Genomic DNA, 27,658 nt, shown 5'->3' on the forward strand with positions numbered 1-27,658 from the left:
ACTGACATCATCACGCACCCATTCACAGACCAGCGCACAAATCAACACACCCACTAAAACACTGATGTACGCATTCTCACACTGAGACAGAAACTCTCACAGTGAACCTTCCCCCTAGATACACCCTCTCACACCTATTCTGACTGCCAGAGAGGTCACAGCCAACTTCCACAATGCACGACCAAAGGGCCCTGCTCCCCATGAGAACAGTCCAGCCCGAATGCCAGGCCAAGTCCTCCATACATCCTAGGACCTGGCCTGGCAGTTCGGGCTGGACTGTTCCCGTTGAGAGCAAGGACAAAACTGATTTTCATATGGCTGGGTCAAAACCTGGATGCCATGGCAAGCAAGAAATGATGAATTAAACCCACATCTGTAACTTGGGCTGAATGTTTGATTTATTCTGCATTCCGTCCATCATCTGTTCTTTTTTTTTATTTGTCACCCAAAGTGGGAAGGATATGCCCAGACGTGGATCCCATGCTCACTATGCCGCTAGATTCAAGCTAGTATGGCTAATGAAGGATGATTCCCCCAAACCAGTCCCAGGTAGAATGTCTCACGCATACTTCAATTCAGATATGTATATAAAAAAGATAGAGCCACTCGGATTGAAACTAAAAGAACCAAATACAAATAATACACACAGCAGGGAGAAAGTATGTATGGAGTAGTGCCAAAGGTAGTTGTGTTGTGATACAGTTTGTAAAATATGTAGTGATGTACTTATGCAATCTGGTTGAATATTAATAGAAGTACCTGTTTAATTATGGTTTGGGTATACTATTGAAGGGCTATAGTGTGCATTTTGACTGCCGGTTTGACTTGGTAGTTGTCTTTTGCAAGTGTTAGACTCTCCTTTTAGAACAGAAAATGAAAACCTAAACTATACTGTAGATAGGTGATATAGCACAGTTGTTTGTGGTTAAAAAGTTAAACGTTCTTTTTGAGTTTCTCTAACTAAGATGAGCACCAGCAGACACCAATGTGTACCTTATATGCAGACTCCCACAAATACTGGAGATCACATATTTATTTATCAAAGGATAGTGATACTCATACAGCTAGTCATATACAGAAAAAACCACTTATACATTCAAGGATACTTCCAGAAAGTAGCTATGTATGCTGTAGTGTCAGGCCTAGTTGGCAACTGATACAGTCACTCTAATATGTATAAGTACTGTCATAACCTACTCATTCATTCAGACAAGTAGTCATTTAAACATGGTTTGGTGCTGCTATTGCTGATCCTGAGTGCCCATTTTTACTGTCAGCTTGGTACGTCTTCACAACACCTGTTTGACAAGGGTTATTCTCTTGTTTTAGTACAGAAAACTTACCCCTTAGGTAGCCTGGTCGGGAGTAGTGTGGTAGTTGATTAAAAAGTAAAAGATGTGTTTCTGCGTTTAACTGGTATAGATGTACGCTTGCATAAAGGTATGCTCAAGTATATATACACTCTGCCACCCATATTGTTAGTCATATACCTATTAACAAAAAAATAGACCACTCACACACCCAGTTAGCTCCTGAAAGAACCACTTATATCTTCATGCATACATCCAGCTAGCATTTGCATGCTATAGTATGAAACCTAGTTGGCAAGTGATACAGTCACTCCAATATGTAGTCAAGTACTCTCATAAACTAGTCATTCATTCAAGCAAGCTGTCATTTAAACAGGGTTTGGCCCTACTAGTGCTGAGCTTGTGTGTCCAGTTTTACTATCAGCTCAACATGGCATTACAAAATCTGCTTGACAAGCGTCACACTCCTCTTTTAGTACAAAAAAGATACCCTTTAGGTAGTCTGTAGGTAGGCATGGACCAAGGTGGTTTGTCATTAAAAGGTGAAATGTTTAACTGATCTCTATGTGCACTTAAAGATCGGTATGCCAAGGTATATATGTACTCTGCTAGTCAATCTGTCAGTCATATGTCTATTAGAAAAAGGATACACTACTTACACACCCAGTCAGACACTGATAGAGCCATTTATACATTCCTGCAGACATCCAGACAGCAGCTATTTATGCTGTAGTATGAAACCCACATAGCAACTAATACAGTCACTTTGATATGTGGTCAAATTCTCTCATAACCTAGTCCCCTATTCAGACAAGCAGCCATTTAAACACTGAAAGGGCTGCTTATAGATTCATACACACAGCCAGACATAACATGTTTCCAGCAGTATTGGAGCCACTTGTATACACGGTTACACATCCCTGTACTTACCATATTCACCTAAATATCTGGGGGATACTCATAGAGGTACTGATATAGTCAGTCAGATATGTAGTCAAATACTGCCACAACCTACTCACCTTTCCAGACAAGTACTACTTTAAACATGGCTGATGCCTACTACTCCACACTCTTAGGGACTTATTTAGACTCACTTTATATATGGGAAAAAGTGACACACCTGCAGCGTGGCTTTCCTGGCCTTGTAAATATGGACCCCTTTCACACATAACACTGTGTGAAAGTGGAGATCCATGGGTGTTGCTTGGGTGTTCCACACAACACCCATGGAGCCCAAAAGAATCTGATGCATTCCCAGGTTAACAAGTCTGGGAATGCATCAGATACCTATGCCAGCTCAGGGGTAGTACAAGCATGAGGCAAAGGGGAGAAATACCTTTCCTCTTTCTATGTGTTGTGCAGTCTGTAGAAGTACAAGGAAGGTTTAAACAAGCCCCTGTGTACAAGTGGAAGTGTAGCAGTATTTGTACTGTCTGTCAGGAAATAAATTGATAAATTGAAAACTTTCCTAAGAGACTTTTCATGGAGAAATCTGAAACAGAAAATTATACTGCTGCAAGGATTAGATTCATGTAAAGTTAGGAAATACACTAACTTAGAAGGCTATTCACTGGCACCTCTTTCAAAGAATGTGTGTAAAACTACTTTTCATCACTTTAGAGTGTTAGCTGTGCATCACTAAAAAATGTGAAATTTAGTAAGGATACTTTATTAAGTAAAAACTCCAGCTTTATGTTTAGGAGATATGAGTAGAACTCTATTACATGGTACTGTAGCAGAGGTTTGTGAAGACATTCAGATTTGTATCATTGGTCCTGAAGAATAGTATGGGAAAAATTAGGAGGTAATGACTGAAGGTGTACAGCAACAAGATCCGAGGATTAGTAGTAAACAATTTAGAGAAGAGATAGGCAAGTTCAGTGCATTATCATCTGAGAAACCTGAGTATGTTTGCATTTGTTGTCGCAACACTCACTGTACAAAACATATTCATAATGTAGTTGTATTTTCTAAACTGAGCAAGACAACAAGGGTGAGTGGAAGGAATTTGGTGCATACCTATTCGTAGAAGAAAGCTTTGATTTAGCCACAAAGCAAATAACATGTAAGTATTGTTATGATAATTAGAGGATAATAAAATGCCAGCTAGAGCAATTCATAATAGGTTAGAATTAGTACCAATCCCAGAAGAACTTCAACAATTAAATGTGCATGAATCAATTCTAATACAAACTGTCCATCCTGTTCAAGGACTAGCTCAAATAGAGCCAAACACAGGGAAACTACCAGCAAGAGAGCTACAGAAAAGACTTAAAGGAAGAGTTGCCAATTTGCCTTTAGATTTTAAAACAGATTTTTACACTGTGGATGTGGAGAAATATGTAGATGAACCACTCATTATTCTAATAAATAGAATAACCACCAAAAGTTAAAAAAAAAAACTCTGGCAAGAGTTAGTGGATGTAAATAAAGTTAAAAAAGCCACATTATGTTTGAAGGGAAATTATGTTTTTTTAGAAAAATGCTAATATTAGTGAAGATGTAAGTTGTATCAATGATGAAGCACTACAGTCAAATGGACATATAGAAAAGGTGGATAAGCAGAAGCCAGAAGAAATACATGACTATCCATCTACTTAATTCCAGCAGCTGAATTCAGGTCAACAAGACTATATTAGGAGGATGATAGGTTTTGTCAGTGTATTCCCTATATGTTGCATCTATTATTTGAGAGTGACTTGTCAAGGCTGTCTTATTCTGAGAACCACATTCTGAAGCCAGTGGTTAACCTGCAAAATCTTTCTGCAAGAGAGTTGGTTGATGAAATACACTGTAAGGATGTAAAATGGGAGTACACTTTCATTGTTTGATGGCATGTCAACATGGAACTAATGAATGCTAATATTATTGTCATATAACTGAAATGTATGCTCTGAAACTTAGGTGCACCTACTTGGTTTGTCACACTCAGTGGTGAAGAGTTTGCATGTGATGATTTACTAGAATTTCTAAGAGAACCAAACTCTAACATTAAGGATACTAATTTGAAGACAGCAGCAGAACTTTGCTTTTTTGATCCTGCTAATGTATGTAGGTACTTTAATCACAAGTTTGAAGTGATGCTGGGTTTTGTATGCAATACAACAAACCCTCCTCTTGGATAAGTTACAGATTATTATGGATGAATAGAATACCAGGCAAGAGACATATACACATGCTCTTATGGATAAAGGATGCATGGAAATGTTGAACTGAGAGTTATGAGTGTGTGCTATCTTTCATAGAACAGTGTGTTAGATGCACCATCCCAGATGAGAATAATAATAAAACCCTATGACAACAAGTTCAATGCTTCCAAACACACGGATATGGCAAGTATTGTGACCAAAGATAAAGAAAAAAGTTACATGGTGATATTTTGGATTTCCAAGGCATATCATTTCCAAATGAAACATTAACAGCTTTTTGCTGCAGTTAGGCATACACTAACAAGATAATCAACAAAAATACATATAATCTGAGAAGATTAGAGGCCTCCAAATATATTAATGATTACAATCCTAAAACTTATGGAATAGAAATATAGACATACAAGGCCTGATTCTAACTTTGGAGGACGGTGTTAAACCGTCCCAAAAGTGGCGGATATACCACCTACCGTATTACGAGTTCCATAGGATATAATGGACTCGTAATACGGTAGGTGGTATATCCGCCACTTTTGGGACGGTTTAACACCGTCCTCCAAAGTTAGAATCAGGCCCACAGTTTGTTGCAGACAACTCCATTGCTGTTGCTCTCTATGTCACTTCATACATCACAAAATCATAGACAACAAAGATAAAAGAAAAGTGAGAGGAGATTTCCGAAAAAAAATCTCTATTCATTAATTTGAACAGTTTCAGCTTGAAAATGCTTTCACGTAGGGAGATAAGTTCATTGGAGTGCTGTGACAAGTTGAGTTTAGCTAGCTTGTTTTTAAAGTATAGGGGATTTTTGGGGGTTATTCTAGGTCTCGCAACAATGAAACAGAGTGCTGAAGTTTTTCTTAGAAATTCAGTGTTAAGCAGAGTTTGATCTGGAGAGTATAGATATTGTAAAAACATAGATATTTGATACCTGCTATGCAAGAAGAAGTCCACAGCTCAAAAATATTTGTCTTTAAGACTTTGTGCAGCACTATTGATACAGTAACAATGTGACGTAAAACATTGAGGAAGGCAAATATTCTATACTGTAGTTGGTTATGACAGTTGTTTGGTTCAGCATGCATAAGGTAACTTAATAAACCATGAAAAACTTACATATCAAACTGCTGAGAAACTAAAATCTACTTATTACTTCTCTAGCTATTCAAACCTTGGCATTCTGAAACATAGTTACTTGGACAATTTGACTTCTATGAAGAATCTTTTAATACTGTAAAAGACAACATTGAGTGTCCAATAATGCCCAACTACCTGAAAATGTTAAATGAAGAAATTGAACAAGCGGAAACAATTGCTACCAAGATAGCAAAGGATAGTTCACAAAACAGCCTCTGGGACAGCTAATAATAGAAATTTAAGCTGCCAAAGCAATGAATGAGATAGAGACAGCAATACAACAAGCAAGAGAAGAAAATGTTGACTTGGAACATTTAGAAGAAGCACTGAATGATGAGCAGAAAGAAATATATATGGCGATCACAGAAAAATAGAGCATGAATTTCTCCACAAAAACAATCAATGTGAATGTTCAAGTTTTAAGCCAATACTTATGTATGTCAGCAGACAAGCTGGCACTGGGAAAAACTTTTTTAAACCAAGTTCTAACAACTTGTCTACAGAGGGTTCCAGACTCCATTTTGTCATGAGTAAATATTGCTACACTTAAAATATCAATACTTTCTTATTGTTTCATTTAACTTACCTTCTTTTCCTTTTTCAGTTTTTACCCACAGTCTGACTGCTTCCTTGTCATTTTTCTCTCACCTTACTATATTATCTCTTTGATTTTCTCTCTTTTCTCCTGGTTTCACTGTAGTTTTTCTGCCATTTTTTAAATACCTTCACATTATTTTTCCTTAATTTGTATTATTTTCTCCTTGTTTTAATTAAAACTATCTATGTTTTTTTTCTTTTGTAATGTGGAATACAAAATATGTATGAGTGTGTTAGTGGGTATGTGAGTTGTTAAGTGAGTGTGTGAGTGGGTGTGTGAGAGGATTGTAGGGGACTGTGAATGGGTGTGAGAGATTGTAAGTGGATGATGTCATTAGTTATATAATCAGTGATGTCGCTGACCATGTCATGAGTGATGTAATATGTTAGTTAATAGGCAGTGCAAGTGTAAATTATAGTTAGAGCTGGTGACTATAACTGCTAAATTTTTATGGTTTTGTATGAGTAAATTCAGTACCTAGTACTATAATGTCCCTATAAACTTTGGCCCATATTTATACTTTTTGCCGCAAAACTGCACAAAATTTAGCTCCGGTTTGCATCATTTAACAACGCCAGCCGGGCGCCTTATTTTTAGAATGGCACAAGCCAGCGCTAAACTTGTGCGAGCATCTTAAGAAAAGACGCTAGCCGGTTGGGGGTGGCGGTAGGGAAGGAGGGGGTTGTGTGTCAGAAAATGATGCAAGTCTGGCTAGAGGCAAAAAAAATTCCATAACCAGACTAGGGCCATTTCTTGGCGCACAACAACAAAAAACATGACTCCTGTCTTAGGAAAGACAGTAGTCCTGCCCACCACCCCAATGGTTATCACAGGGAACAAGTGTCCCCTGGGGATGGCCATTGCACCCTGTGCCATGCAGCGGGCCCCAAGTTAGGGTCCCTCATGGCAAAACAAGGTAGAAAAAAATACTTACCTAAGGTGTCCCTTTGGTGGAGGTGGGGGTGTTCCTGGGGCTTGGGGAGGGCACCTGTGGACCCATTGCATGGTGTTTAACCATTGAAATGGGTCCAGAGGTCCCCTAACGCCTGGTCTGACCCAGGCGTTTAATAATAGTTGTTAGAAATGGGGTTTCTGGTTGGCTATGGTATGCACCTAAGCCAGGCAGAACCCACCCACTCCAGTCAGGGCAAGGGAGTTACATGTCCAAGATAACCCCTGCTCACCCCCTTAGTAGCTTGGCACGAGCAGTCAGGCCTAACCTGGAGGCAATGTGTAAAGCATTTGCACAACACACACAACACACGTGACACAAAATGTACACCACAAAGTGAACACAACATTGAGCTATGTAAAAATAAACTGTATTGCACAAAACATAATTAGACCAACATTACACGTTAGTAATACTCTGCAGTTGTCAGAACATTACACAAGTTACTAATACTCTGCAAGAATCCGCAGTTGTCACATTAGAACACGTAAGTACTCAGGATTCTGCAACATAAGCAGTAGTCAAGAATTACAGTAAGAGTTCTATGCACTCAGGAATTACAGTGAGAATTCTATGCACTTGTCATGAATATCTCATAAATACCCAGAAAAGGAACATTAGAGAATATATCACAAGTCACAAAAAATACACATCAGCATGTCATGCCCATAAAAGGAACATCAGCACATACATGTAATGTCATGAAAGCAGGTAGGAACTTATAGCCCCCACCAAGGTTCATACTGGGCTCACTGAGCCAATATTCCAAAGTACCTGATTTCCTGAAAAGAGGCACTCCTCGAAGCCTACAAGAGGAGCATGGGGGCCCGATGCTCCTATGTGCACAACTGGTGCACCGCGTTGCTCCTGGGGAAGAGGGCGGTCTGTATCCTCTCCAATGTGGGAAACGAGCCCCTCCTGGGGGCCCGTGATTTCGGTAGGGGCCTCCCTTGGCCTCCGCACGCCCTTTTTTCACGGGGTGTGGGTCAGGCAATGTCCAACAAGCAGTTATGGGGGCAAGAGGAAGGGGGCCTTCGTCGAGGTCTCCCTTCTCCGTTTTTAAATAAATGTTGCCCGGTTTAAAAAGGAGCATCCTGCTCCTACGGCAGAGACCAGGGAAAGGGGGCATTCCCTTTGCCTTCCCCTGAGTCCTGCTACTCGAATCCGGAGATCGGACCCCTCCTGGGGCCCGTGAAGACACACTAGCCCGAACCTGATGCGGTGCGCAAGTGTTTCTCTTGTTTCCCGGGCCGCCGTGGTGATTCTAGCAGAAGTGGAGGGCGACTGGTGCCTCGGGGGCGCTTCCAAGAAGCGGATCGTGCCCCGGGGGTACCAATAGGAGCACTCTTGCTCTGTTTACCTTTTGCTCGTGCCCCAGGGGGCACTAGAAGGTGATAATAGGACGCCCGGGCTGCTGCAGTGATTTTTAGGCACAAAGGGCGCTCCAAACAGCACAAAGGGCACGTCAATGATCCCGGGCTGCAGTGGTGATGTTTGGGCACAAAGAGCGCTCTAAACAGAGCTACTTCAGCAAAGCAACACTCCTTGTGCCGAAGTAAGTTTTACAGAGGTCAGGGGTCACAGCACCCTGCCTCTGGAGACAAAAAGTGAATAAGGGGCACACGGCTGGCGAACCCAGCTACAGGCCAGCACACAAGGGGATGTCAGCAGCGGCAGTTTCTCCTAGTGACCAAGCAGGTCGCAGGTCAGCACAGCGGCAGCAGTCCAAGGTGGTCCTGGTGAGTCCTCTCAACAGCGTCCTGTCCAGCTTCAGGTAAGGTTCCTGGAGTCCCAAGAATGGCCAAAGAATGGCCAAATTGTGGGGGAAATTCCCCTATACTTATATTAAGTTTACAGTGTGTTTTACAATGAGGAGTAAAGGGGGTTCCAACCAGTTACAACTGGTTCTGGGAGTGCCCTTTCTCTCCTCCAGCACAGGCTCCAAACATCAGTAGGGGGTAAACAACCCTATTGTGCGAGGCCAGCGGACAGCCTTTACAAATGCAGGTGTGCAAGTTAGGCTGTTTGTCACTACCAGGACAGACCACACAACCTGGCACATGTCCTGCCTTCTACATACATGTCACCGTGCCCATAGAGCTAGCGAGGGCGTACCTTATGGGTGACTTACATGTAGTAAAAGGGGAGTTCTGGGCCTGGCAAGGAAATTTAGATGCCAGGTCCCTGTGGTAGAAAACTGTGCACACAGGCCCTGCGCTAGCAGGCCTAAGATAGGTTTGACAGGCTACTTCAGTGGGTGGCGCAAGCAGCACTGCAGGCCCACTAGTAGCATTTAATTTACAGGCCCTGGGTATAAGGATACCACTTTACAAGGGACTTATAGGTAAATTAAATATGCCAATTAGGTATAAGCCAATCATACCAATTTTACAAGGGAGAGCACATGCACTTTAGCACTGGTTAGCAGTGAAAAAGTGCTCAGAGTCAAAACGTCAGCCAACAAAGGTCAGAAAAATAAGGAGGCGAAAAACAAAAAGTCTGGGGAATGACCATGTAAAAGGGCCAGGTCTAACAATAGTGCTAAGCAAGCTTAGCAACATTATTTAGCCCCTCCTCCCTCCCGTGCATCATTTTAACTCTGGGGGCTAAGTATGGGGCTATGGGGATAGCACCATGTTTTGGATGGGAATGCCTACCTTGCATCTCTCTGATGCAAGGTAGGTTCATTCATCCAAAAAATGGTGCAAAGTCCCCTATTTTGTCATTAGACATGTCTACAGTCAAAATGTAAATATGGAGTTAGGTTTGCGCTGAATTTGCGTAAATAAAATTATGGAAATGCCGAGGAAAAAAGTATAAATATGGGCCACAAGTTTATACACACACAAACACAGACACAACTACACACACACACACAAATATGCACACACATAAATGAGTAGGTAGTTAAAGTTAGGACATAGTTTCCTTAGGAAGAGCATTTTTTTTTGCCAATAACTTTGACGCCACTTGACGAATTTTCACAAAATGTTCAAAACGTAAACTTTGCTCAGTTCAGCTGCAGTTGTGAAAGTTTCTGAGTGATCCATCAAGGGGAGGCCGAGAAAAAGGGGTGGGGGTCCCAAAATTATTCTTTCCCATTCAATTTTCCATAAGGTTTTTAGATGCATCGACAGCGGAAACTGCTCAACAGAATGATCCAAATTTGGCAGGAAGTTAGATCTTGGTGTTAAGATTGTGCTTTTCTAATGTGGTGTAAATATGTTAAATAGATTTGGAGCCTTCAAGGGCCGAAATAATGATATCTAGGGACTCCGATCCTCCGTGGATCCAACTGTCCCCATGCTAATTTCTGATTGGTTGCTAACACTTCAACAAGAAAGTGTTGGCAGTTATCTTGGGACTTGGCTTTCAGCTGAGTCCATTTGCTGGAGCAGAGGTTTCCTCGGTTTCCTTGCTGATGGAGGTGCCGGCAGGGAAACAGAGGAAACATTTCTCTCACATATAGGGAACTGCTTTAGCAATGCTGGTTCCACAGGAGCTGGCTGACATCGCCGGGGCCTTCATTCTCCCTCTGCGGTCCCCAATATTGTGACTGGGTGCCCTGGGGCCACGCGGTCCCCTCTGCAGAAAATTAATAAATGTATAGCCCCGTCCCTGAAGGGTGGAGTTTCAAAGGCTGAGATCAGTCAGGGGAGGGAGGCTGCGGGCCCTCTTCCCCCCCAAAAGAAATATTTATGCTGGACCTCAATGGATGGGTTCCCTGGGGTCAGGTTCAGCCTGGGCAGGCCCACATGACCTCTCTCCCCCAAAAATTATATGTTTATTCCAGGCCCCGGTGGATGGGGTCACCAGGGCTGAGATTGGCCTGGGGGGGCATGTGGCCCCTCCCCCCAAAAAAATTAAATCTTTAGGATGGGCCCCAGGGGATGGGATCCCCGGGGCCAAGATCGACCTCCCTCCTCCCAAAAAATCATTAAATGTTTAAGACAGGCCTCAGAGGATGGGGTGCCTGAGTCCAACTAAAACTTACAAAAAAACCTTTTAGGAGGGGGGCCACGTGGCCCCTCTCACCCAAAAAATAAATTTTAGAAGGCCAGGCCCAAGGGGATGGGGTCCCACGGGCCAAAATCGGTGGGGGAAGGGGAAGCACGTGGACCTACAGCTAACTCCCACTGTACATGGCCAAACGCCATGTGCAGTAAGGGGTTGGCTGGTTAGGGGTGTTGGTCACAGGGGCTGAAGGCTGTGTGCAGTGCAAAGTTGGGTGGTTATAGGGCCTTGGCCCAGGCCCTGCAGCCCACCCCCACTGAGCATGGCCAAAAGCTATGCACAGGATAATATGGCTGGTTCTAGGGATTGGCCACAGGGCCAGCCAGCAAGGCAGGCCCTGGGACCAACCCCTGCTGTGCATGGCCAAATGCAGTACGCAGCAAGGGGTTTAGTGATTATAGGGGTTGCCTGCAGTCAACTCCTATAATAACCCAATACCTGCGCAGTGGTGGTTGGATTGACATATAGTAATGAAAATTACTTTACGTAAAAACACCCATAGATATTCACTTAAAAAACCAAAGGTTACAGGAACATATTTTTGTACCTACCATTATAGGAATAGGAAAACAATAGCTTTGTAATCAATATTTTGACATGATATTGTTGTCCCATGATATTGTTGGTTCCACTATTTAGTCAGTGATCTGCCAATTCCAAGCATTGGCAAGAAGTAACTGTGGGCCTGATTTAGAGTTTGGCAGACAGGTAATCAATCACATGTTGCTTATATCTCTTCCACCCTATTACAAATACCATACAAGTACCATATGAAATGTTGCATTTTGAATAACGTGGATAGGATATCTGTCACATTTGTGATTGAGAAAGCAGTCACCCTAACAAAAATCAGGCCCTGTTTTTTCCTCTCACTGAAGCAACCTGTAATCAAGGTGTTTTATGGTTTGTTTTACATTGTTGATGTCTTGGGTGAATATATTAATGCACTTTTACATTACTAAGGCCCATATTCATGGAAAAGTGGTGCCGTGCAGCGCAGCAAGTCACGTTGCTGTGCTGCACTGCATGACAAAGAAATGGCAGGAATGTGCAGTAATTCACAGCATTCACCACAATCCTGTCTTTTCCACCTGAACATTGTGCTGCCTAGTGCCAAAGGTCAAGGGTGCCTCATCGCATGCAGGATTCTTTTTATGTAGGAAAACAAATCCTTAGATGCATATTACTCTATATATGCTGCTGAATATATTACTACTTGCTACGCCTCTCCTGGGGAGACAGATTTTTTTACGCTTTTTCCGGTTTACAAGGTTTGGTAAAACTGGAAATGCGTCAAAAACCATGGAAGTTGCATGGGAATACCCACACAACGCCCAGCAATTTGCACTGGGTTGCATTACTCCATATTTTTGAAACCATGCAGAGTGGCTTTGCATGGCTTCAAAAATAAATCTTAGAGGTTTGTGTCACAACTGTACCACCATGCGTGGTGCAAGTATGACACAAGCCTCTTGTAAATATGTCCCTATGGGTGTATTAATTTGTGTGATGTCATTACAGTATTATTCCATTTAGTTCTATTTGTGAACAAAATTGTTGTCGCAATATAGCAGGGGAAATCATTTCAGGCTAAACAGCATTAAGTGTAGTAATAGTAGTAAAACTTTGAATTTCTAATTGAGGTCAAACTCACCTTTACACCTGATTCAAGACTTGTGCAGCCCTGGAAATGAGAGTCTTAGGGCCTCATTTAGAGTTTTGACTAACAGGGTTCTCCTTTGAAAAAACTGACACAGCACGTAGTCGACCAGACTGATTGTCTTTCCACCTCATCTACAGTTGAATGGACTGCAAGCTTTCTGTGGGTGGACCCCCTTGAACTGTACAGCCTGATGGAGTAATGGCTGTCAGAGAAAGGACTTTAAAGAGGCGGCCCAAATTAGGGTGGACAGGGTAAAGGCCTTCTTTCCTGTCGTCAACACCAGTAAAACTCTTACAGTATGGGACAGGGAATAAAAAACAAACTAACATCCACAGTCTGGGAGAAAATTCCACGGTGTGGCTGCCATTACTTTTTGTTTTTTTATTCAAAAACAAACTTCTTCAGGAGTTTGTTTTTGGAAAATAAAACACCATACACATGTTTGACGGTCAGCCATCATGGTTGATAGTAACATTGGTCAAACCTGCCCTAAATTGACAGGAACGGCTATGATGTTGGTTCATTTAAATGTAGAGAGGTCTCCTCTGTGCTGGTGGACAGCTCTAAATTTGCCAGACAGAGGTCCCTCAGGATGGTGGAGGTATTTTCATCTGCCATCCCAACAAAGTTTAGCTGTTCATCAGGCCCTGAGGTTTTCAGTGTGTGTTAATCTCTTGTTCGTCCTTCAGTCATCACGTACTTGATCCAAGTTGCTCGAATTGTCCTGGTGTTTCAATCAGTAACTGTCCTCCATAATCATGTTAAAAAGAGCCAATGTGTAAAATAACAGGGACTGCTGTAGTTTTCAAAGCAGAAGAAACTCCCAGAGCTGAGACCATCACCAGCATAACTTGAATGAAAACTGACACCGAGGTTTCTAGCTTAGCATATACACAAACTTACCTAAAATCAATACCTGCTGTTTCTTTTTCTGTGTATAAAGTAATTGCAGAATGGCATTTTGTTGGCCTGTTCTCAATGAGAAACGGAAATGGTTGTTATGATGCAGCCATAAAGGACAATTGACCTGCAGAAATCACTTTCTATGGGTTTTAACGAAGCTAATTGGTGAATTATCATTACATACTCTTACAACAGTATGCTTATGCTAATCAGTTATGCTTTATCTTAAGGGAGCTGTGAGTCATAATCGAAGATCACTCTATGGAAGTTGGTCAACCATGAAAAACTTCTATTGAACAATCATCGCCTGTGGCTCATGAATGCGTTAATCAACACCATTATTGAGCATGCAAAGTGCTTACATCCCAGCATAAAAAAGTGACAATTTAATTTGAGCTAAATAAGCTTCTTTTCTTTGTTGCTTAATTACAATTCAGCAGCCAAGGTGGGTAAAAATAACCATCCAGGAGAGAATCGTAAACAAGCACATATTGTTGAAAAAAAAAACACTGCCCCTGTCTAAACACACACAAAGAAAACCTACTTAAGGTTAACAAGAAATGCAATGAAGGGCAGGAAAAGCATAAACCAAAATGCTAATCTACAGAAATAGATGGTTACTCAATAAAGTGTATGTTAAAGAATATGGGGAAAATGCCAGTGGCAAAAAACATAAACACCGCTGTTCAAAACATATCAATGAATTTAGGTGCATATTTATACTTGCTTTGCACTGTTTTAGCGCCATTTATTTTCATGCTAAAATGGCGCAAACCTAACCCCATATTTTTACTTCTACGCTAGACACGTCTAGCGTCAGAATATTGGGCTTAGCACCATTTCTAGGATGCGTCAACCCAGATTGCATCAATGAGATGCAAGGTAGGTGTTCCTGTTGTAGAAAATACTCTAACCTCCTACCGCCATATCTATACTCTGGCACAGAGACCACGCGCAAGGAGAAGGCAGGCCCAGATAATGATGCTAAGCCTGCTTAGCGCCATTATCTAACACCTGGGTCAGACCAGGCGTTACGGTGGCTGTGAACCCATTACCATTTGACTGGGCCCACAGATGCCCACCCCAAGTCCCAGGAATACTCCCACCCACACCAGAGGAACACCACAGGATGGAGGACCCCATCCCATGTATGCAGAGGTAAGTGTATTTTTAATTTTAATTTTTAGGTGTCCCATTGGGGCTCCTGGCATGGGGCCCCCTGCCTGGCACTGGGTCTAATGGCCTCGTCCAGGAGCCCCACAAGTAACCCCATCCTGGATTCCCCTAGGTGTCTAGTTTTGAAAAATGCACAGGTTTGGTAGGTTTCCCTAGGTGCCGGCTGAGCTAGAGGCCAAAATCTACAGCTAGGCACTTTGCAAAAAACATGTCAGATTTCAAAGTAAAAATGTGATGTGTCTATGTTGCGTTTCCTGTCCCGAGCATTAGGCCTACCTACGCAAGTGAGGTACCATTTTTATTGGGAGACTTGAGGGAATACAGAACATCAAAACAAATGTTATTGCTCCTTGTCTTTCTCTACATTTTTTCCTTCCAAATGGAAGACAGTGTGTAAAAAAGACATCTTTATGAGAAATGCCCAGTAATTCACATGCTAGTCTGGGAACCCCGAAATTCAGAGATGTGCAAATAACCGCTGTTTCTCAACACCTTATCTTGTGCCCATTTTTCACTCTTTCAGCAAATTAATTTCTGTATACCCGCTATAGGATGAAATTCCATTGCATTGGCTCTGGGTACCTAGGGTTCTTGGTGAACCTACAAGTCCTATATATCCCCGCAACCAGAAGAGTCCAGCAGATGTCAAGGTATATTGCTTCAAAAATCTGACATCGCAGGGGTAAGTTACAGAGTAAAACGCGGGGGAAAATGGCTGTTTTTTTACCTCAATTTCAATATTTTTTTATTTCAGCTGTTATTTTCTGCAGGACAACCTCGTAGGATCTACACAAATTACCCCTTGCTAGATTCAGAATGTTGTCTACTTCTCAGAAATGTTTAGCTTTCTGGGATCCAGCATATCTGTCACTAACTGGAAGAAGGCTGAAAGCACAAACAATAATAAAAATGGGGTATGTGCCAGTAAAATGCCAAATTTGTGTTGAAAAATTGGGTTTTCTGATTCAAGTCTGCCTGTTCATGAATGCTGGGAAGATGGTGATTTTAGCACTGCAAACCCTTTGTTGATGCAATTTTCAGGGCTTCTTCTGCAGCCCTTTTAAAAAAAAAAAAATACAACATTTTCACTGTATTTTAGCTAATTTTTTGGTCAGGGGACCCGACAAACTCTGGGTACCTCTAGAATTCCTAGGAAGTTGGAAAAAAAGGATGCAAATTTGGCGTGGGTAGCTTGTGTGGACAAAAATTTATGAGGGCCTAAGTGCGAACTGCCCCAAATAGCCAAAAAAAGGTCTGGCACCTGAAGGGGCAAAAGGCCTGGCAGCGAAGCGGTTACGCATTTGTCTCATACTTAGCTGCCAGGGTTGAAACATGATTCATGAGGTTTTTTTTAGTGGCCATTGCCTTTGAGTGAGACTAATCTGCATCTCCACTTTTTTTTTCTTTTTTTTCAATGCCATTGATTTCTCCTTTATTCTTTCCCTTGATTAATCAACGTGGCTGTGTCATGTTGTCTATTTCTCATTGCACTTACCATGATATTTGCACCATGATTGGGCCCCCACTCCTATAAGATATGAATACTGATACCTGATCAATTACTTCAAGTAGAACTAGGGACTGATTTAGATCCTGGCAGAGTTGAATAATCCGTCACAAGCATGATGGATATCCGGCCCGCTGTATCAGGATCCCATTTTATCCTATGGGGATTGAAGTAGGGGGACAGGATATCAATAACGTTTGTGATGGAGTATTCCAATCACTAGGATCGAGATCAGGCCCCTACTATGCAAAGTGAAGAGGAAAATACTTGACACTGAAGTAATTTTTATTATAAATATTCATTCAGCAATTGTATGATTATCTATATACATTTTATTTTAAATATATGTTACAGTGAGATTATACATCTATGACGATTTTACTGAAATTATTAAAAACGCTCGGCCCAAGCATACCTCTCATGCACAATTCCAATTCATCTTCGTGAAGGGAGATACTTCAGGGTAATGCAATGTTCATAATTATTTGTCCATTACACTTTTCTTGGTCTTTCAAAAGAAGTTCATCTTCTCTTCTCCCACTTCTGAATAAACTACCAACCATGTACATTTAGATTTGGGACACTATTTAAAACCTTCTTCAGGATATCATGGTTTTCAGCTGTGTATGTTCAATAAAATCACAAATTGATACAAAACGATATGTCTTTGGGGTTAATCATGGACAGCTTTATTTTTTAATTCAGGAGTATTAGCCCGATTATCAAACCATGATGGAAAGAGGCAAATACGCAACGATGCAAAGATAACCTTTTTTAGATGACCATTCCCACGGACATCATTTGAAAAGTTTTGGATGGAGCACATCCAGATTTATTTGTATGAAAAAGGATTGAGGACATTTCAGATTCATGAACTTGAGTCTGTGATAGGAGAGCTAGACTTGTTAGACTGTGACAAGGTGCATATTGGAGAGAAGCTGTTGATTATTGCACGGAGGACATATAAAACTGAGTAGAGATTAGAAGAACCCATACGTTTGAGACCATCAGGGAATAAATATTTGACTGATGATGGTTTTTGACAGTATCAGACAAATAATAGGATGAGTTCCAGCAACAACAGTGTGTGCCTTTTAAAAGCAGTGAGACTGAGGCCCTCATTAGGAGTTTGGCAGGCAGAAAAGGCCGCCCACCAAACTCCCACAGGTCAGGAGACCGCCAGTGCGCTCTCCTTCCTGCTGGCCCTATTATGAGTTTCCCGCTGGGCCAGCGGGCATAAACACAGAACGCACAACAACATTAATGCCGGCTTGTAATACGGCCAGAGGCATTGCTGTTATGCGTAGGTTGCACTAGCACCCATCGCGCAAATCACTGTCTGTCACAGTGATTTGCGCAGCGGGCTGGGCAGGGGGTCCCCCACACTGCCCATGCCAAATGCATAGTCAGCGCTGGGTCTCATCCGGGGCCCCCGGCACACTGTCTCCACCAGCATTTACATGGTGGTGAAACTGTCATGTAAGCACAGGTGGAGAGAGGGGTGGTAATTCCCAAGACACCGCCAGGCCATCTGGAGGACGAAAAGTGGCATTGCCGGCAGACCGCCCGTGGCACTTTCTCCACTGTCTTAATTTCACGGTCAGACCACCGCTTTGGCAGTAGTCGACTGCGACCTCTGGCGATCACTCATGAGGTCCTGAGTGTGGACTGAGGTGTTAGTAAAAATTTGAAAAACTACCATGGTGATGCTCTACACTCCTTCATTGTACCAGCAGATAAGACCCAGTTAACAATGTATGAAGTTGAAATTGTTGTATAAGGTGCCTAGTAATTGGAAAGGTATCATGGTTATGTTCCTGTTTCCCAGGAAAGCAGCTAGCTTATTGGAAGAAACTAGAGTAAAGCTTTGTAGATTTCGAATGTTATGTTGTGTCTAGGTGGTTGGAAATATGTGCTCCCAGTTCGTGCACATAAGCATTCAAATAAATGATAAGCATCTAAGTACAGACACTGTGATTATACCGATCATTGGTGACTAAAGCTTCGGTAGAAGAGGTCTGTATAAGTTTGCAGACTCAATTGTTGTTATGAAAGGTGTAAGAGGGACCTACAACAGTAACATCACTTAACAAGGACATCAACAATGTTAAAAGGAAGTTAAGAGTAAATGCGAAAAGTAATTTGCATTGTTAAAGTCAGCAAGGCTGGTTTTGCGAATCCAAAATGTCAATTTGCAATGATTAAACGAGCTTTGGACCTTGCCTTTGCTGTCATGAATTGCAACATGCTCATAATGAGCTATTGCAAATCAGAGATTTGAAATGACAAAATAATGTTGCTTCCTTATCATGACTAGCATATGCACAAACCATTCACACAGTATAAACTATCTATACATATTCTGTATGTGTAGGCTGTGGATATCCAGATGAGCGCTCAGCAGTCCAGCAGACCACCGTGTGCTCATTGTGAAAACACAATTCAGACGTAATCCAATGAGCGTGGGACTCATGTTTGTTTCTCATAAAAATGAACAAGCGATGGATGGAATGGATTCTACCCATCCCCTCTTCAGAGCAAGTCACGGTATGGGTAAGCTCACATATGGTCTGTATGCCCACTGTACCACATATGTCAAGCTGCGGTAGGTTACTGTCAACAGAAGGCCTGACTTGGCCGATAGGGCTACATGGTTCCTAATGATATGCACATGGCAAATGTGTGTCTGGAGTGATGTGACTAAATCAGCAAAAAAATAGTTGACTGGAATGCAGTCATGAGTAACTACCAGAGGTTGAGATTACTTCAAGCATTCAACCCATCCGGTTTTTATTTCACTTAATTTAGACGCTTGGAGTGCCACTGATGTGCTCAGGCACATTTCTCGTGCTCACTGTGCCACAGGTCTCAACCACACCTTACTGAGGAAAAAGGACGTGCATTGTAACGTGACTGGTCAAGTGGAATCAAAAGGAATAAATCCAAGTGGCCAGTTGTCCTAATTAATAATCTGAAGCATGTGGTAGGTCCCTCACTGTGAACATCACAGGCTAGTAAGTCCTTCCCTACAAATGCCTGAGGGTCCTCGGTGAGGGAAGCCGCAATGTGAGTCCGGCTTCAGCAGTGTGTGCTTGGCTCACTGAACCTCCTTTCTGGCCCTTGAACATTTTGTCCAATATGATCCTGAAGAAGCATCTGCTGCAGTGTTCACCCCAAGGTATTATCATTGTCAGCTAATCAGGCATTTTGTTATTTGAACATAAAGCCCTACTCGGCAGAGGGCAGCATTGAACACTAAATGCTGCTCACACCGAACTGACATATTTATCTGTTTCAAGAAATCTCCTCTGTTTGAATGTTTTCCATTCTTTCCACCAGGTTTCAGGCTTTCTTTTCTTATCCTACCCACGGATGGGTCTTCAAAGTGGTCACAAATTGATCACACAAAAGACGAAAATGGTTCTTTTAGTGCCTTGGGGCACAGATTGTATTACAAGCTTCCATCGCTTTCTAGTCCTTTCATCTTGATCCAAGGGCATGACGGTGTGGGGTGTTATACCGATCCTTATAATCTATTTTCACAATAGTACACAGTGCCTATTTGCCTCCTTCTTCTCTATTCTTCCCGGTCCGGGAGAGTGTTTGATCTTGTGATGTTGAGGACCACCTTGGCCTATTGCCTGAAGATAAAAACATATTTTCCATTAATTGATCTTTGACTCATCCAAGACGTTCACTAACTTTCTTTAAATCATGATTTTAGGAGTGAGAACAGGAAGCAGAAGATAACAGATTTATGTACAGCTTCCAATTATTAGTAATGCTTTCAACAACAGCTCATGTAGCTAACTGATCATTATTGTATGTATGCTTCACACAATTCTAACAGGACTGTAACAAGGATTATGGTAAGAGTTCTATAGTATTCACACAGGCGCTGCTTTCTTATATATGGTTTACAATCTAGCTGAAGAGTTGAGGCTAAAATAAGCGCCGTGGTAAGGTGCATACTTTGCTCCTTGAATCTGATGGTGTGCATGAAAGGTAATCTAGCCATTGTGTCCACATACCATCAATCCCAAAACCACATTCACAACCACTCTATCAATCGTTCCATTTCCTTCCCTGATTTCCCCACGCTAGCGAAGGATGTAGTATGAAAGCCTATGCTCTCAGGGAGAAACAAGCCATACTAAGGGGCGAATGCATGTTGCGCCCCATTGTGCCACATTAGTGTCATTTTTTTAATGCTAATGTGGCGTTAAGAATGTATTTTTGCTGCGCCATATTTACAAAGTGGCACAATGCAAGCGTTGAGCCACCTTATCACTCCTTGCGCCACCTTATGCCTGCGCAGGCATAATGTATGCAATGGGTTGTTCCCCCATTCGGAGACCCAAGATAAAGGCACAGTAGAGCCATTTTTATGTCATTTTTAACGCCTGCCTTAGGCAGGTGTTGAAGTAACGCTCCCATTGTTTTTAATAAGCCTCCCTTGACTTTGGTGGATTAGTGTCATGATTTGTGCGCTAATGCACCAAAGTTCCACGATAGAATAAAACATTTTTATGCTATTGGCCTAACGTGAGCCATGGTGCACTGTTTTGTAAATGCAGCGAACGCATTGTGTCATTACAGGGATGCAATGGGGTGCAAGAAAAGTAGGGCATCATCTATGATGCGCCACTTTCTTGTTAATATTCCCCTGAATGTATTCTGCGTGAGAGCTAATTGCCCTGAGCTTAGAACAGAGCCACTGACAGTAAACATATCCTATATCTCACATCTTTTTTTTCATAAGGGGATGTTCCATCACATGTACCCATGTGCCCAACCCAGTACTGGCATTGGTAAAGCAGAAGGTACAAATCAAGCATTTCCACATTTCTTCGAGTACTGAGTTTTTTTTGTTTTTTTTTTATTCAGCCCGTGCTCTAGTGCTTATGCATGAACAGGAGCACTTTGAGCCCCATCCAGTAAAGCACATTGTCTGTGTCCACATGTATGAAGAGCATGTGTCATGCTGTTGTCAGCAGGCTCATATCCCTTCGCGCATGCAGTGCCTAAATAATTTATACCAAGTACAAAAAGTAGCCTCAATCCTTTTACTGCCATTACTCCCCACAGTGTGTAGAGTCCATGATTCGACTGTAGCAAATTCCCCTTTTCTGACTAGTCACCCTTGATTTTTCACCTTTTTCTTGATCGATTTTCACTGGTTTTAGGACTCTGTGAAACTTCTATTCAGTGCTGCAGTGGATGTTCTGCGGCCCTAAAATTGTGCTGGTAAGATTGGTTTCAATCAGTTAGACATTTTAGGTTTCCTGAGAGGCCCTCCTAGATGTCACATGTGGCTTGCAAAATCTATCGACACCTCTCACATGCATGACAAAAAATATATGGCTGCTACAAGCACTGCTGTCATTTAACTGGGCAGTAGTTTAAAAACATTGCTTTAACACATGGCCGGGAAAAGTGACTTTTCCCATGTAGCAAAATCATGAATCATGAATAGCTCACTCTCAAAGTAAGCATTCTATTAGAGCAGGGTGTGTCTGATATATAAAATGTGGTCCACTGTGTGTAAGGCGAAGATTACTACTCTGTAAGCAGTTACACAACGTGTGCTCCCACATAATACAATTATGAAACCCATCATAATCCTGCAATCATGGCCTTCCACCCCACCATCCAGAGTCTTACCAGATAAGTCAACAAAATCTTAGCAAGACTGGAGTGAGTAGTTCTGAGCATCCCTGAACCTCAAATGACACTTTTCTCATTCCAAAACAAAGTGTCTATGTGAAAACCTTGTTAATAGGGACATACCTAACCTGGTAAACTGTATTTAGAGGTAAACATGTATCCTTCCAAACAATTGGAATGTTCTCACAAAAGCTAACCCACTAGACCTCCTTTGGGACTGTTTGGATAGTCAAGGCCATTTCATGAGCTGCAAACCACTGATCAATGTCATTCCTCACTACATAACCGGACTCCAGGTACTTTGGGATATGCGCCTTACAGTTACCTTCACTGGCTATATCTGAATAGCACCATCGTCAATGGACTCCTATTCTCACTTGGACTTCAAGTCAATCTTGCACTGGCAATTCTCATGGGCCAGCAGAGCTTTCTTCTCTGCTAAGGCTGTGGTCAATGTTTTCATCACCGGTACAAGGGTTGCTGCTGCCTCTTCCTCCTCAGCAGCCAAGGTCAACCTTTTCTCTCCAAAGGCAAGGGTAGCCAGCTGGGATTATAAGCCCCTATTGTCTTTAAGTTCCCAACTCTGATGGGGACAAACTATAAGAGGACACACTCCACTCTGCCCTGGACAATAACAAGGATGCCACTCCTTGGGGAAATTCCTCCCTCAAACTCATCCTTATTCTCCTCTTCAGGTTCGTTTTCACTCTCCTCTTGGGTGGAATGTGGATGTCAGCCCTCTTACCTGACCCTGAGTGCAATGTGTTCTCCTTCTTGTATTCCCTGCTCAATTTCAAGTGCACATGCTCGTCAGCTCTGCCATAATAAGGTTATCTAAGTCATCCAGGTCCATCTTCATGTTCCCAATAGGCTTAAGGTGTAAAAATAAATTTAGGAAAAACACAAAATGAATTCCCTAATAAAAGGTTAATTATACATTCAAAAAGTAAATTTTAGCTGTCAATTTCAAAAGGGATTTTTATTTACAACTTAAATACTGTGTGGTACTGCAAAGCAAAAGTCCTGGATCCACCCACTGAACACCAAAGTAAGAATGCATATATATTATAAAATATATAAAGTACTTATGTCTATTAGTTAGTTTCCATAGATCGAGCTTTTTTTGTTTTACCAATACCTTTGGTGCAGTTTAGCAAATCTTCACAAATTTTTCTAAACTAGTTTACCACTCAGTTTAGCTGCTGTTCTGAAAGTTTAAGAGTTATCCATCAAGTGGGCGCTACAAAAAAAGGCGGGTCTCAAAATGCTTTTCCATTAATCCTATGTCTATTGGATTTTTTTTCAATTTTGGGACACAGTTTCAGTTCGAACAACTGAACGGATATACATAACATTTGGCGGAAAGGTAGTTCTTGATCCAGGAAGTGCCTTTTTTGCTGTTTGGTGTAAACCCATTAAGTCGTTTTTAGCGATATTAAAGGGAAAATACATTTGTATATCTAGAGGCTCAGATCCTTCTGAGATCCTCTTGGGATCCTCCATGAATCTGGGGGGAAAGCAAGGCCCTGATTATCTGGCTGCAACCTGACGGAAAAGTTGCAGCTGCCATTTAGTTTCTCACTTTGGCTGGGGGTGGGAATAAAACAGTCTAAAAACACATGAGGTTAGAATACAGGTATCCTGACCCCATAGGACACATGGAAGGTTTGTTTAGGGACGTCTCAATGGCACAAAATTGCCCTTTTATTGCGGCCGATCCATGGGTCCTTGAATCCTTCTGGGATCATCCTGGAATCCTCCTCATACCCAGGTGAAAAGCAAGCCCTGATTGGCGGGCTGCAACCTGCCAGAAAGGTTGTGGCTGCCATTTACTTTCTTCCATCAGCTGGGATGTGGGAAACATAAAGTGTAAAAACACATAAAGGGGGAGGATACAGGTATCCCGACCCCATTGGAAAAATGGCAGGCACCTGGGCAAAAAGTTGCTATTTTTTTTGTCCGATCCGCAGATCCATTGCAGGGCTCAGAGGGCCCCCACGCCCCCAGGGTAAACTTGTGAAGAATCCATGGATCCAAGAAAAAAATAACTTAAAAACACCTACTTACACACCAAAGGCCGTGCACACCATGGGTTTGGGTGCTTGAGGGAGGGTTGGCCACAGTGCCTGGCGAATGACTGAAGGCCATGGGTGGCAGTGGTTATATTAACATGCACATTAAAAAAATGTAGAAATTCACTAAAAAAAATCAAAGGTTGCAGGGACATTATAGTTAGGTTGATGTTTTGCCCATGCAAATCCATAGAAATTTAGCAATTATAGTTCCAAAGTCTCTGGTTTGGGTGCCCTTCTTATACCCATTTTGCTCCTTGAAGTAGGCCTACTTCAAAGCAAAGTCTCTCTTGTTTGTGAAATCCTGCCTTGCCCAGGCCGGGCCCCAGATACACACCAGGGGGTTGGAGACTGCATTGTGTGAGGGCAGGCACATCCACTTCAGGTGTGGGTGACCACTCTTCCCCTCCCTCCTAGCACAGGAAGTGCAGACTACACCACACCTCCCTTTGTGTCACTGTCTAGTGAGAGGTGCAACCAGCCCAATTGTCAAACTGAACCAGACACGGAATCCACAAACAGGCAGAGTCACAGAAATGGTTTAAGCAAGAAAATGCTCACTTTCTAAAAGTGGCATTTTCAACCACACAGTCTTAAAATCAACTTTACTAAAATATGTATTTTTAAATTGTGAGCTCAGACACCCCAAACTCCACATGTCTATCCACTCTTTAAAGGTAGCCCCCATGTTAACCCATGAGAGGGACAGGCTTTGCAACAGTGAAAAAGGAATTAAGCAGCATTTCACTGTCAGGACATATAAAACACATTACTATGGCCCTCATTCTGACATTGGTGGTAAGTGCCGCTTACCGCCATGCTGACTGCCGCCAACATACTGCGACCGCGGCGGTATACCGCTATGCGTATTATGACCCACAAATAGAAATCCACCACTATACAGACACACACACAAGTCCGCCAGCCCAAAGCTCAGTGCTAAACTGGCCGTATCCAAACCCACACCGTTACGCCAACAGAACTACGCCCACAGCATCATGACCCACGAATCACCGTGGGGGACATTCAACCACGGTAAACCACTGGCGGCACAGACCGCCGCGCTCAAAATACACACATACTAATAAAACACAACCACATTGGACAATTCAAACTACACACACCTTACACACATACACACACCACGCCCACACACCCACACCACACCAATATAAAACACGCATACACACTACCCACACTACCCACAACCCTTTACAACAAAAACATTTACAACTGAGAGAGAGACAAGCCAGGAGCACCCACTGAATCAGAGCCACAATACACCATCACCCATACACCATCCACGCACCTCACAGCACACACCCCAACACATCACCCCACACACCCTTACACACACCACTCACACTACACCCATGGCACCAGAAAGACACCCCAGGTTGTCAGAGGGGGAGCTTAGGGTCATGGTGGAGGAAATCATCCGGGTAGAGCCACAGCTATTCTGATCACAGGTGCAGCAGATGTCCATTGCTAGGAAGATGGAGCAATGGTGGAGAGTCATGGACAGGGTCAACGCCGTGGGACAGCACCCCAGAACAAGGGATTACATCAGGAAGAGGTGGAACGACCTACCGGGGAAGGCGCATTCCGTGGTAGCAAGACACCATATAGCTGTACAGAGGACTGGCAGTGGACCTCCACCTCCTCCCCCACAACTACCAACATGGGAGGAGCAAGTCTTGGTGATCATGCATTCAGAAGGCCTGGCAGGAGTAGCAGGAGGACTGGAATTTGGTAAGTCAAATCTTTATTACTTTACCCCCCCACCTGCATGCCATCACAAACTCCTACCCCTACCCTCACCGCATCACTCCACCACCTCACATATACCCCACCATCACAACCCACCCATCCCAGTACCAAGCCCTGCATGCTACACCAATGCATGGACCCGATTACAGACCTGCAAGAACACCCATCACCACAGCATGCACACTAGTGACAATCACTTAGCCAACAAAATCACAACTCACAAAAGCCAAAGCTGCCTTGGTAATAACAACCATAGAGGGGAACATTCCCATGTACAAGATGTCACACGCAGAAACAATAACACTGCATTTACATCCCCACAGGACCTCCACACAACGTCACCGGAGAGGAGGTGCCAGCAACATCCAGTCCCCCCAAGAAGAGGCCCACAGTGATGACAGCAGCTCTGCATGCCTGGATCAGGATGACCAACCTGGACAATCAGGGACCTCTGGACAGTCGGTGACCCAGCCACATTCCAAAACCATCACAGAGCCTCCCTGCTCAGGAAACACCACCACAGTACCCACCCAGTGGGCTTATCCCTCTGTTGCCAGGACACTTTAATCAGCAGTGTGTCTAGTACTACAGGGACCCCAGGCAACCCCACAAACACAGGACGATCAGGGACCTGGGGTCAGTGGGCACACGGTTCAGGGGACAGAGGCACAGGCAACAGGGAAGCTAGGAGGACTGCTGTGCGACAGGGGGAGGACAGGCCCAGGGAACCGACTCTCCACGAGGCATTCACCAACATCCTGGGAGCATACCACCATTCCCAGGAGACCATGGGCCAGATACTGGCCAGGCTGCAGGAGACCCAGTGGCTGCAGGAGGGACAGTTCCTGGGGATCAGGGAGGACCTGAGAGACATCCACACCACCCTGATCACCATTGCAGGGGTGGTGGCAGACATGGCCAACACCATGAGGGAGGCAGTGGCACACCAACGGGCCCTTGACACTAGCCACACCGATGAACAGCCCTCCACCTCCCCTGCCGCTAGTGGACAGGAGGCCCTACCACTGGAACAACAGGCCACCAGCACCCCACCCCCTGCAGAAGGAGAACCACCATGCAAAAGGTCCCTGCAATCCAGGCAGAAGCCAGAGAACATTGCCAAGACCCCTGCCAGGAAATAGGACTCCCCTGAATGTCACCCAGGTGTCCCACTCTGTCACCCTGTCCACCTTAAACTGCCTTTGCTCCACTTCATATGCCCCCTTGGACAATGCACCTGTGATACAATTAGACTGGAACTTTACCCTGGACATTCCTCCACCATCAACCCAGCCCATTGCAATATCCCCAACACTTATTATCACAGAAATAAACACCCTTGGAACTAATACAAGGATGGAGTCTGTCAATTGATTGAAATATGTATTAGTTTAACAAGCTGTAAATATTGCAATTCAAATGTAAAGCTACATATACATAGGTATGACCTGTAGTGAGCAGTAAACACACCAGGAGCCAGAGTGGGGCACAGATATCTGAAAATAGCGATGCCAAGAAAGTGGCATTAGAAATTGGAAATTCAGGCTGCCATGTACAATGTCCAACACAAAACTGCAATGGAAGGTGAAGTTACAGTGTCTTACCTGTGTGTCACTGGAAGTACTGTTGAATTATAGTAGTTCTGTTGTCCACATCCTCTTCCTCTGGCTCCTCTTCTCACTGTCCACAGGCTCCACCGCTGCCACATGCCCATCTCCAGCCTCATCCTCCTGCAGAAAC

Source organism: Pleurodeles waltl, chromosome 1_2, assembly GCF_031143425.1.
Source record: "Pleurodeles waltl isolate 20211129_DDA chromosome 1_2, aPleWal1.hap1.20221129, whole genome shotgun sequence".
Classification (NCBI taxonomy): Eukaryota; Metazoa; Chordata; class Amphibia; order Caudata; family Salamandridae; genus Pleurodeles; species Pleurodeles waltl.